The sequence below is a fragment of the Porites lutea genome, chromosome 13, assembly GCF_958299795.1.
Source record: "Porites lutea chromosome 13, jaPorLute2.1, whole genome shotgun sequence".
Classification (NCBI taxonomy): Eukaryota; Metazoa; Cnidaria; class Anthozoa; order Scleractinia; family Poritidae; genus Porites; species Porites lutea.
In genome coordinates this window covers 20,319,979-20,331,879 of record NC_133213.1, presented here as the reverse complement: position 1 = coordinate 20,331,879, position 11,901 = coordinate 20,319,979, and the positions used below count along the sequence as shown (strand labels likewise).

The 11,901-nt window shown below is 38.1% G+C and overlaps 1 long non-coding RNA gene across 1 annotated transcript; it reads right to left on the bottom strand.

Moving 5' to 3' along the window:
• Positions 1-1,554: 1,554 nt before the first annotated feature.
• On the bottom strand, positions 1,555-2,917 carry LOC140922217 (uncharacterized). The gene is made up of 3 exons (XR_012164083.1): positions 2,462-2,917; positions 2,060-2,090; positions 1,555-1,649 (listed from the first exon to the last, which is right to left on the bottom strand). It is a non-coding gene; the product is annotated as an uncharacterized lncRNA (long non-coding RNA).
• Between the last annotated feature and the right edge of the window lie 8,984 nt (positions 2,918-11,901).

The following is an 11,901-nucleotide window of genomic DNA, read 5'->3' as shown; positions in this document are numbered from 1 at the left end:
CCAAGAGAGAATGCCTTGATCTATTATCAAATTCTCTCAACTAAATCTTTAAGGAAACGTATGGAGATCAGTCAGGAGAATTTGTATGTGGATACTGGGGCTTAAACGGTTAAGCTCCCTATTGACTTCACTTTGCTCTGAATATTAGGGAGCTTTAGCAACGACGAGGGCGACGGCAACAAGGACGTCAAAATTTATTACGCAAAACAACAACAACTTTGCACGTGCATCACGCTTTTTTGTACATTTCTTTACCGTCCTTGCACGACTACGACGTGAAAATGCCTTATTGCAAGTTTTATGGAGGACGTAAACAAGCAACGACGAATCTCTTTTTCTCTCTCTAAACTTGAGTGCGGTCCTCAAGAAATCAACTCCAGGGAAATTCGCGTACACTTGCCATTTTTAGCAAATTGGAATAAACGCGACAAAAATTTAAAAAACGGGAATTCATTTTAAAACTGACGTTTTCGCTGCAGTTGCCGTCGTCGTTGCTAAAGCTCCCTATTTTCTATCGGCAGCGACGCAGTTATGCCTCACTGGCATAGCAATTGCTATATCATGCGGGTTCAGCGTTAGAGCGGTTTTCATTTGAGTGTCGAAAAGTAATTGGTTTTGCACTTTCTACACGATGCGATTGGCTTAAAAGATTCGCGCCACCTTTTCATCCAATCAGAAGTAAAACCAAAGCCAATTGTGACGCGTTCGCATGCATTTTCCCGCGCTTTGCGTCAGCCACATGTAATTACTTCGAGTTTTGATTGGTTCAATGTATTGTCTGTGTCCTATGTGATTGGCCAGAGTAATTACTTTGGTTTTGGTTTTACGACACTCAAACGAAAACCGCTCTATAATGTTTTGCAGTATTACAAAATGTAACTTCATGCATTACAGTATATTGCAAGAACCGAAAAAAAAAATTGCGTAAATGGTGAAAGGTAAAATGTGTCCAGCGACCAGAGAAGCTTAGCCTTTCGATTTTTTGACTGCCTTGTGCAACTGGCGTAGACATTTATAGAAAACTACAAGTAACTGGGAAAGAAAAATAAAAGGTACAAACAGTCGTACGTACAATGTTAGATTAAAAAATAGAAGGCGATAGATTATAGAAATGATTATTAATAGGGCAGAGAAATCAACTGCAAATGACCGTATGGGTTGATTTCCATGCAATGTCACGTAAAATTTTAGTGCGTAAATGAAATATACGCCATCCTTGAAAGGCCGTGCGTAAACGTTAAAGTAACCTTCCTTACATTGCCTCTATTTTATTTACGCGCGTAAAATATACGTGCGCATGCGCACGCAAAAATTACGCGACAGTGGAAATCCACCTTATTGGATATTTGGAAGGTAAATTTTGTATTGGTTATAAAATTGGTTATAAATAAGGCATTCTTTTAAAAAAATCAGAGGGCGTGGTTTCCCGTTTTTTTAGATGCATCAAAAGCAAAAGTACCGGTAGTGTAATTAATTGACCCGGATCCAGAGTTTATGAGATATTTTACAATTGCCCAGATCAGTTACATATTGATTGTTTAATGTGTTTTCTTACGCATTACGTTTGCTCTAATAGCAAGCGAGTTGTTCTCGTTGTCATCATCCTCTTGGAATGCTGAGTTTCTATGTATGCTCATCATAACGGTATTCTGTAAAATAGACACAAATAAAAGGCGCTTAATTTAAAGATTCAGTCTTACAGCTCCTTGATCAGGGGGCACGGGCGTTTTGGGTCAACGGAATCCATGAGGCGGAAACTTCTCTGTCCCGCCTGTTTTTGTAAAGAGCGTGAAAACGCGTATTGATATACCCTTTTTCACCAGTGGGGATATGCTGGTCCACCTTTACAGAGTTCATATACAAGGAGTTGACCTATAATATTTATTAATTAGTGATCTACAGATGCCAAAGTCCACCATGGTTATAAGGTGACCTGGGTCATGTACTATGAAGATACTAGTTTATCACAGGGAGACGTCTTTGGGATAATATGAAGACAGTGATTATCTATTTTGTTCTTGTTGTTGTATATTATTGCGCAGGAATATAATCACCTTACCCGATGATCCTCCTGTTCATGGTGCCACTCTCTAAGAAGATAAAATGTTAAAAAAGACAAAATTACTTTGAAGTCGATTTAGCACGAATTAAGATTTTTTTTTTTTTCAAAAAATCTTCAAATGAAAACAAAGATCCTACGGAAAAACCCTGTATTTCTAACAAAATTTAAGACCCTATCTAGCAACACTTAGAATGTCAAATTGTAGAGCGTTAGTAAGCTATGGTTGAGATTGTAAAAAAGAAACGCCCTTCGCGCAAAAATCTCAAATTAATATATTTTAGCTTTCCATATACTACAATGTATCTCTGCATAAATTGGGTAAACCCGCACTGCTTTAGAAACGTTACGATAATAGAATAGTAAAATATATATCACTGGATTAATGTAACAAATTTTTACCCTCTAAAGTAGCGCAAATAAAATATGAGCCCAATCATCCCAATCATCACAACTGCTAGAAAAATGGATATTGAGATGCCTGTAATAAAACCCAGAGTCAATGAACTGCCTTTTGCATCGCCCTCCACGTTTGGGCTGGGACGTAAATGAACCTAGAAGAAAAAAAAATTACAACGGATCCCAGGCTTACTCTAAAAAAAAAGCTTCTCTATTTACTCTAAACTAGGCTAGTCTTCTGAGTATCTATTTCGTTATCAGCTAACGACTGTGCCAACTGTGGTGTTCATTGGATGTCCACTTAAATTTTAAACCAACTAAGCAAATTTCTTTATTTTCTCTTCTCCTTAATTCAGAGAATGAAAAACTAGTTTGTAAATGGTTATGATGTCCAAAACCTTCCATAACCTCTTATTCGTAGGCTAGAATTTACAATCTTGTTTAACGATCATATGGGAGACAAGTTGTGGGTATCTTCACAATTATACATCAACAGGGTGGTTAGCTACAATTCACGCCAAGTTATGGCGCCAGACCAAATTATGGCTAGACTATTTATTTCGTTTGTGTCATCCGAATGGTGTTACCATCAAAAAACCTCTTAGACAAAACGTTTGCATTGGTAGTTTTTTTTCTTTGGCTGCCATTTTGGAGTGAATTAGGTTAGATCTTTTTCAACTCATGTGAATCAGGAGAAACCTCATTTTTATCAATACAGAAATTTCCCTGACTGAATATTTGCGAAGAGAGAGAGTTACGTTATCCTGGCAATGATATTTAAAGCAACGAGATCTGAAATCTCGGGATGAAAACTTATAAGCATACACAAGCTTTCGATTCCATCACGGAATCTTTATCAAGTGATAGAGTTGGACGTCAGGTGATTTCCTTATCTGAAGGAAATTGAGGATAACCGCAAATCTTTGATTTAAAAAAAAACCCTCTTAAGAAAGGTTCAGGAATTTAACCAGTTGAAAAGTCTGAGGACGGGCCTAGCAATCCACTTGAGAGCATGGAGAGTTCTGAAGGGTGAACGGAGAAAAGCCTTTGGATAACTTACATTTGAAGGCAAAACAAATGTCGACTGGTGCAAGACTCTGGGGCGAGTAACAATGTGGAATATCAAACTGGTGTGTAAAGTGCTGGACATAATCCGCGTATCTATCGAGGCTGGATGATTCACTTTCGAGGTTGGGTGATTTGCAGACGACAGCGATACTACAGACCGAGTAAAAGGGAGTTTGAATATTGTCGGTGAAGTACTAGTAGAGAAAATCCGGGCTTGGCCTACCAAAATGGTCTGTGAAGAGTTGGGAATAGTCTGCGTAGCTATCAAAGTTGGACGGAATACCGTTGAGGTTGGGTGAATTCCAGTCGAGTTTGCAGAAACTATAATCCAGGTTGTAGGAATAGGTTTTGAAGAGTTCGACCCTGTCGAGGATGCAGAAACAATTATTGAGGTTGTAAGACCGATTTTAGAAGACGTCGACACCGCTCTGATAGATGTGTTCTTTGGCATCGCCGATGAAGACGGTTGTAAATTGGGCACCATCACGGGACCTTGTTAAAAATAAAAAAAGAAAAAGTTCAATTATTATTTTTGCCCTTCTCCGGCATCTTTAACGGGCCCTAAACTTGCTTTAATAATAGTCTTAACTATATCACCAAGAACTTTCACCCAAAGAGCACGCTCCACTTATTGGTATTATCCTGATTATCAAACTGTTTGTCTTTTAGTGGCTTTCACCCCCTATTCATGCAGAGACACCACGCCTTTCTTAGCCTATTTGCACATGGTACTATACACCCAAGAACGTATACCCGTGACTAAATTATTTCAACATTGCGAACATGTTCTTCTCAAATTAAGACGGTTTTATTGCACTTTTACCTCACTAGTTACCTAGCGACCAAACTTCGACTTTATCTTTCACAACAGTAATTAACACAACAATGGCAATCCTTGATCACTCACACGTTAACTTTCCCTTTAATTTGATCTGTATGCAGCCGTGATATTGATGTCCCCCGGATTCGATGCATAGAATGCCAAGGTTAATCACTCTTCCTTGTAATAATTCAGTATTTTGTACTCCACGTTTGACCTATATCATGGCACATGAGGATAAACCATTTATTGTTTGCATTCCAAAAAGGGAGAAAGCTATTAATAAGTACTAAACCACGAACTTAAGGGAAAGCCCTTTCGTCCGGTTATATGTATGTTCTGGGCTGCTGCAAACCAAAGATAGTCTCTGAAATTCTCCAGGTTAATTTAAGACAGACATAAGGGTACATATGTGGACGTTAACACCCAGTGGTAAGGTTAACAGCTTTTTGACCAAGGGTCAACTCCCTCAAAGACGGGCACAATTGTTAGGTGCACAATGCTTCCGTCTTAGAAAAGTGTCTGGCACCGTTATAGCGAGTCGAAAACAAAATAACCGAAGAACGACAGGGACTGAATCAAGCATTTAATGTAGCTTTTGCTTGCTCATATGGCATCTGGAATTCCAGATGGAAATGAAAGTCAAGACTTGTAGGGCGTTTTGAATAATGAGAATGCATCAAATGCAGTGAAATCACCGCGGATAATCTCTAGGATCTAAATTACCATTTAACAACAACTTCACTATGGATTTTCTGCCTTACCGCCATTAAGGTCTCTAACTCTGAAAGTGTTCGTCGATTTAGGGAGGTACCCGTCTTAGATAGAAAGTTGACCGTGAGGAGACAGTTTAAACATGGTAAAAAATCTAATAGCAAGAGAATGAGCGGTAAACATCAGGGAAAAAGAGTGAATGATTTGGCTAAAGACGGAAAAGGTTAAAGCTCACGAAATGGAAACAAAACAATTCTATCAGATGTTCTATTGGTCCAGCAACATTTCTAAAACCACGTGCAATAATTAAAAACGCTGAAATTGGAACAAAGAGAACAACTAACTACATTTGACTCTTCACTATACCTCGAGAACAAAGTACTTGGAGCTGGCTGTACTATTAAATTTAAAGGCAAACAACTCCCCAATCTTGCGCAGATGCTGACTCGAAAAAAGTAGCATCCCATTACAACCAAGATACCAAGAAGAATTGGGATTGACATCGCAGTGTTGAATATCCAGACCGTGTACAATATTAGTAGGGATGATGTCACCCACACTCAGTGCTGACAACGCAGGTCCTGGAAGATGGTATACCTCTGATAGCAAGTAGTGAATGTTGCCGCAGTCTAATAATGTAATTAAAAAAGGCCAGCCGTTAGAAAACACACTATTTCCCAATTACAATGAGAGGAATATTTCCTGCCCTTCCGGTCATTTAAGACTAAGGTTTAACAATTGAAAGCGATTTGTTTAGAATACACAAATAGGCCTTTAAGGTAGCTTTTTCTTGCTCATATGGCATCTGGAATTCCAGATGGAAATGAAAGTCAAGACTTGTAGGGTGTTTTGAATAATGAGAATGCATCAAATGCAGTGAAGTCACCTTAATCTCTAGGCTCTAAATTACCATTTAAAAACAACTTCAGTATGGTTTTTATTTTCTGCCTTACCGCCTTGAAGGTCCCTAACACTCAGATTGTCAAGACAAGTCCATTGTCGGTCATTAAAAACAAAAGTGGATCGGTCAGATGGACACAAACAAGAACAGTTTCTCTTGCTATCTATAGTTGCAGCAAATGGAACACATCGATCTCGTTGAGTTGTTTGTTGACATGTGGAAGATGGAATCCTAAAAGAGTCCCAACTCTCCCAAATTTGATTCGTCCGTGACGTGTTTCTGTAGATTACGAAATCATTTCCAAACGAAAATGCGATAAAAAAATTGGAGAACTGTTACCAACGATGTGAATATTCTTAATTGCATCAAAGTTGTCGACAAATACCACGAATAACATTCACAGCTCGCCAACCAAGCCCTAATGTTCTACTGACCAGCAATGACGATGTTAATAACGATTCAGTGTTAAAGAGAGACTAAACAGTTTGAGAAAGATGTATTCTCTTTCCTTTGCGTGCTATGCTTGTTCGAAATTATTGAAGGATATCGTTCCCTTGTAGGTACTTGTATAGAGAGAGCTATATTTGTATCGATACTAACGATTAGCAAATAAAGATGAAGAGTGGTTTCACCAGCTGTACAGTTTAATGTACATAAGAAAGGTTAAAGGGGGTAACAGTCTTCTATAATTGTAAGCTTCATAATTTTGTATCAGGTAGCAGTAGTATACAATTCGAAAAATTGTCACCTGACAAAATATCGACCTGTAAGGCGTCAGATATTGGCATGATCCAAGTCAGTAATAAGAAAGTGAGCCAAAATGAAATTAACATAGCTAGAAAATTCGCGTAATCAAATTCAATAGGGCGAGCGTGCTTCATATTCCTATTGAGCACGCTGCAGATTACGTCAATAAACTATTCGTAATCTCTCAGTCCTCGAGTTGTTGTGAGCTTAGCAATCCTGTGTCTCCTGAGTGCATCCATAACTCAGCAGTACACGATGAAGGGTTTACCATGTGTTTTATGAGGAAATTTAAGAGGAAACGTTTGAATTTGTTAACCGATAGTAAGGAAAAGAGGTTATTGTTGTTGTTATTGTTGTTGTCATCTCCGCAAGCTGTGCGGGCTATGGCGTGAGATCATTCTTTGCAACAATTTTTGACAATTAACAATTTTTTTTTTTTAACAATTTTTGGGTGAATCAATATTTGCAGTTTTCTGGCACCTAAATATGGATTTTACAATCATTTTAGAGTACGTTTCTTTTAGTTTCAGGATAAAAACATAACCTTAACGGTGAGGAAAAAAGATGTAATCACATAAACATTGACGCGTACTGCTTTGAGCGCGCCCTACAATAATAAAATTTTAAGTTAACTGCTCCATTGATCGCTTTGATAATGTTATAAAACAATTAGTTCATACTTCAGCAGCGCGTATGTCAAGATATTGAGCACTTGGGAAGTTTGGAGAGAGTTGCTGTGCCTGGAGCTACTCTTGCGCCTCTTTCGTGCTGTCCAAACTTCCCGCTTACTCAATATTTCGACATACGCACGCTGACGCATAGACTAATTGTTAAACAGCATTCTCAATTTCTGGTCTTTACTTGTCGATGAGTTACCGGCGAACATAACTTAACTTATGAAAATAAACAAATAAACAATTTTCTTCGCCAGTGCAGTGCCGAATAGTGCTTGCAACCAAACGCTTTTGTTCGCTTTACATTTTTTTTTTACATTTTGTGGTGAGGAAGTCCTATAGCAAAGACTATTGCCTTAGCATGTACAAGACTCACTCTAACTTTGAATTTCCAGCTATTCGTGACTCCTTCTTTTCTTATTTTATTTAGATTTCTAAATTGTTAGTTTTTTTATTTGCTAATATTGTAGTAATAATGATGATAGGTTACTTTATCTTATCTTTGATGATTTATTCCCGCAAAAAATATCATGAAGATCGAGAGGTTCGCCTACTCACTGTTCATCTCGTTCAGTTCATAAGCTCAACTACATGTGGCTCAACTAAATGTAGCTATAACGCACTGTGTTCAGGTGTCGTTAAATTTTCATCGTGCGTTTTAAGCGACGTAATTTTCTGATGGGAAAAAAGTTTAACTATAAAACTTTAGACGGTGTGCAATATACTTTTTATCCTCGAAAAAGAAGGAGAGACAATATGTTTAATGGCATTTGTTGATATTGTTAACTTTCAAATGTGGAGGAAGGAATATGACTTATCTACTGGAAGCACCAAATTTAACTAGGAAAGATTAAAATACTCGTTTTATACTCTATAATGCTTTTAAAGGAAAGAGAGTTCATACCACGTCAGTGTTAATTTCCCCTAATGTAAGCTCTCTATTCATAACCCTTATGGTGTTTATTTCACTAAATAAACATTGATATCTCTATCATACTTAAATGGATTTCAGGGTTAACTTTTCGAATGCATTTGTTTCCAAATTTGTAATTTAATGGACAAAGAAATGTATATACTTTATACCGCCGCCCGGTTAGTTAGCTCAGTTGGATAAGCGCCGGTCTGCCGAGCGGGAGGCCGCGGGTTCAAGTCCCAGCCGGACCAACACTCAGGGTCTTTAAATAACTGAGGAGAAAGTGCTGCCTTTGAAAAAACATCTGCAAACGGTTAGACTTTCTAGTCTTCTCGGATAAGGACGATAAACCGTAGGCCCTGTCTCAAAACCCTTGCATATATGAATTCTGTGGGACGTTAAAGAACCCACACACTGTTCGTAAAGAGTAGGGGACGTAGTCCCCGGTGTGGTGGTCTATCTCTCATGGGGGGGGGAGGGACTGTTACGGGCCCGCAGTAGTTGGCGTCATGCTGTTGCGGTGACCCTGCCAATAACTGGCGAATCTAATAAAAGAAAATAAAATACTTCTTGTAGAATTCCCGTCCAATCATAATAGATTAATTCTTCTAAATATTAGACTATTCTTGTACATTCATTCCAATCATTCATCTGCTTGCTTTTAAAAGTTATGATACATTACGCATTACGAGTAAGATAATCTTGTATAGCTGGGAATTAACCAAATAGTATTCTTGTTTTTTTTTTTCAGGTTACTTAAGTTAGGATATCATAAGCTATAAGCTTCGATAGTTGATGCAGTTCTCAAACGTCTCTAGACATAAAGTCGCCTGAATCAAGTCATTATGACTCCGGGTTCTCGAAGAGTTTATGGCAATTTGAAGGCCCTTCTTTTCTACCCAGTCAGTTGTAAATAATGCTAGGAAAGTACAGAGTACGTAGCTATGGTGTGTAAAACAATTTGAATATTCAGTTTAAACACATCACACTTCACAAAATTAATTTCGACAAATTGCACTTTATCCTCTGCCTCAAAATTGGGTGGAGACATCTCCTCCAATGCGTTATATATTGCTTCATTTATACAGTCAGGATCTTCGCCCGATATAAAGGACTTTGTAAAGTGTTACTGTATAAACTGGCTGTTCTGACAAAATAGAGCCAAAATAATTGGGATTTTCCGAAGGTTCTGATCTGGTTCCTCTAAAACATTGTACACGGGTTCAAAGCTGTCTTGTGCAGGATTTTTCGTTGGTTGTCCTGTGGTTAATTCCTCTAGAAGGCTGTAGATGGACTGTTCTATACAAACAAAACCATAATTTTGGTAAATGCTGTCATTAGCATCTTGATTTCAGCAAGGTCCAGAGATATTGCACCCCGATTGAAAGTTTAAGGGAGCGTAGAAATGATCATCGACGCCAGGTTGATATGTCTGGTTCTCATCTTCACTAAGTGTCTCGTCTCTTTGTAGAGGGTTCGGAATGCACTCCTCTTTCTTTCCCATTTCAACATACTCCTCAGGATCTGTTCTCTCCGTTAAAAAAGGGCCCGAGCTACTGTCGGAAAAGTTTTCGTAAGAAAAACCACAAGCTTTTCAATCTAGCTTCAAACGTTCGTCGTTTTCACCCTCATTAGATGAACTATTCTTTGCACTTACGTTCTCGTTATGTTTATCAGGGGATATCTTAGGTGATCTGAACTTCTCAATGTCCACGAGAAATGGGCCTCCTTTTTCCTTGGGTAAGGCACTGCGATCATATCTGTCTTCACTATCCGCAAACGGCACGCTTCTTCTCTTTCCCATTTCAACATACTCTTCAGGATCGGTCCTCTCCTCTGAAAAATGTCCCGAGCTGCTACCGGGAAAATTTTCATATGACAGAGCAGAAGCTCCACAGTCCACTTGTAAACGTTCGACGTTTGCTCCTTGATAAGATAAACTGTTCTTCACACAGGTGTTTTTTGAATTCTCGCAATCTTTATCAGTGTAAATTGCAGGTGATCTGAATTCATCAGATCGTGATTGTTGTTGATTTCGTGACGTAGTGTCACCGAGGTATCCAGTGGATAAACGTTCAGTGAGTTTTGAAGTTTTCGCGTAAGCGTAATCGTAAGCACTGCTGGGGCAAGGAGATCCTTCCATCGTCATGTATCCAGTCTCAGGTGTCTCAGGACAAGACTGTGGACGAAAGATTACCGTTACGCTCCATTCGTTATATTTGGATCAGGAAATGTAACTAAATAAGCAAATTTTCTGAGGAAAAGAATAAATTTGAATCTGGTAATGGTGTCAAAATGTCAGCTAAATTCATAAGTCACCAATTATTTTTTTACGTTTTTCTGCAATCAATTCTTGGTGTAAGTAATTGGAAAAGATAGGTCCAGCTAATAAATTCAACTATATGACGTCATCTTGACTGTGGTAAGGGAGGCATGTCTCTGAGGCCGGTTCCAAGAAGCCCAAAAAATACCCAATCTGAATGGTTTAGAGGCAGAGTATATTCTTCCAAAAGTAGCAGAATTTCAACTTTTCAAATATTATTGCTCCCATTACACATAATTACACCCACGATCTAGTCTCAATATGTAGCATCATTAGAAGGTATAAGCTTACACCATCAATCATCCCTTTAAATATTATGAATATTTTTAGAATAATAATAAATGCAATTTTATTCTTTATATACTTTTTTTTTTATTAAAGTAAGTGTACCTGTGAAATTGGGCTTGATATGGTCCCTGCAAGGCAAAAATATTAAGAGTTCAGCAGTCCTTTTCTTTTAACATATGTGATTGTTGTTTTCAAATCTTTCTTTAGAATATTTAACAAGTTACCTAGTACATAAACATAGGTCGGTGACACTAGTGACGAGTAATTCCGTTTTACTTATTAATTAGTGATTGTCCGAGGATATCCTATCGAAAATTTTTAGATACGAAGGAAGAGAAAGAAAATTGCTAGTCAAAAAGAGGCAATTGAAATCACTATATTCTTCCATTCGATAACATTCATCCTTAACGCAGTCGTTTTTACCTTCAGTAAATAAGCTGTTCTGTGTATTAATATTGTTCGTGTCTTCGTAACTTTTATGAATATAAATGGCTGGTGACCTGACTTCAACAGATGCTGGTGATTGTTGATTAGCAGAGGCATCAGCGGCAACGTACCCCGTTCTTGTGCTCCGCGAGATCAAAGAAGGAGGTGTGATTTCTACAGGATTTGCGTAAGCGTAATCACAAGGTCTCTCGGGGCATGAAGCTCCTTCCATCATCATGTGTCCAGTGTCAGTTTCCTCGGAAAAGGACTGTGGATAGTAGAGAAAATAAATAAATAAGCAAAGAGATAAATGAATAAAAGAAGATCAAAATTTAACAATATGTTACCTGGACAGGATTTGTGTAAGCGTAATCAGAACTTCTCTCTTCCATTATCATGTCTCCAACACCAGTTTCCTCGGGTGAAGACTGTGGACGTTATAAAAATAATAATAATAATAAATAGATGCAAGAAAGAAAGAAAGAAAGAAAGAAAGAACAAGAACAAGAAGAATCAGCTTATACCCTAGCCTTGACTGACCCAGCCGATCCCCTTTGTGTGACTATGAC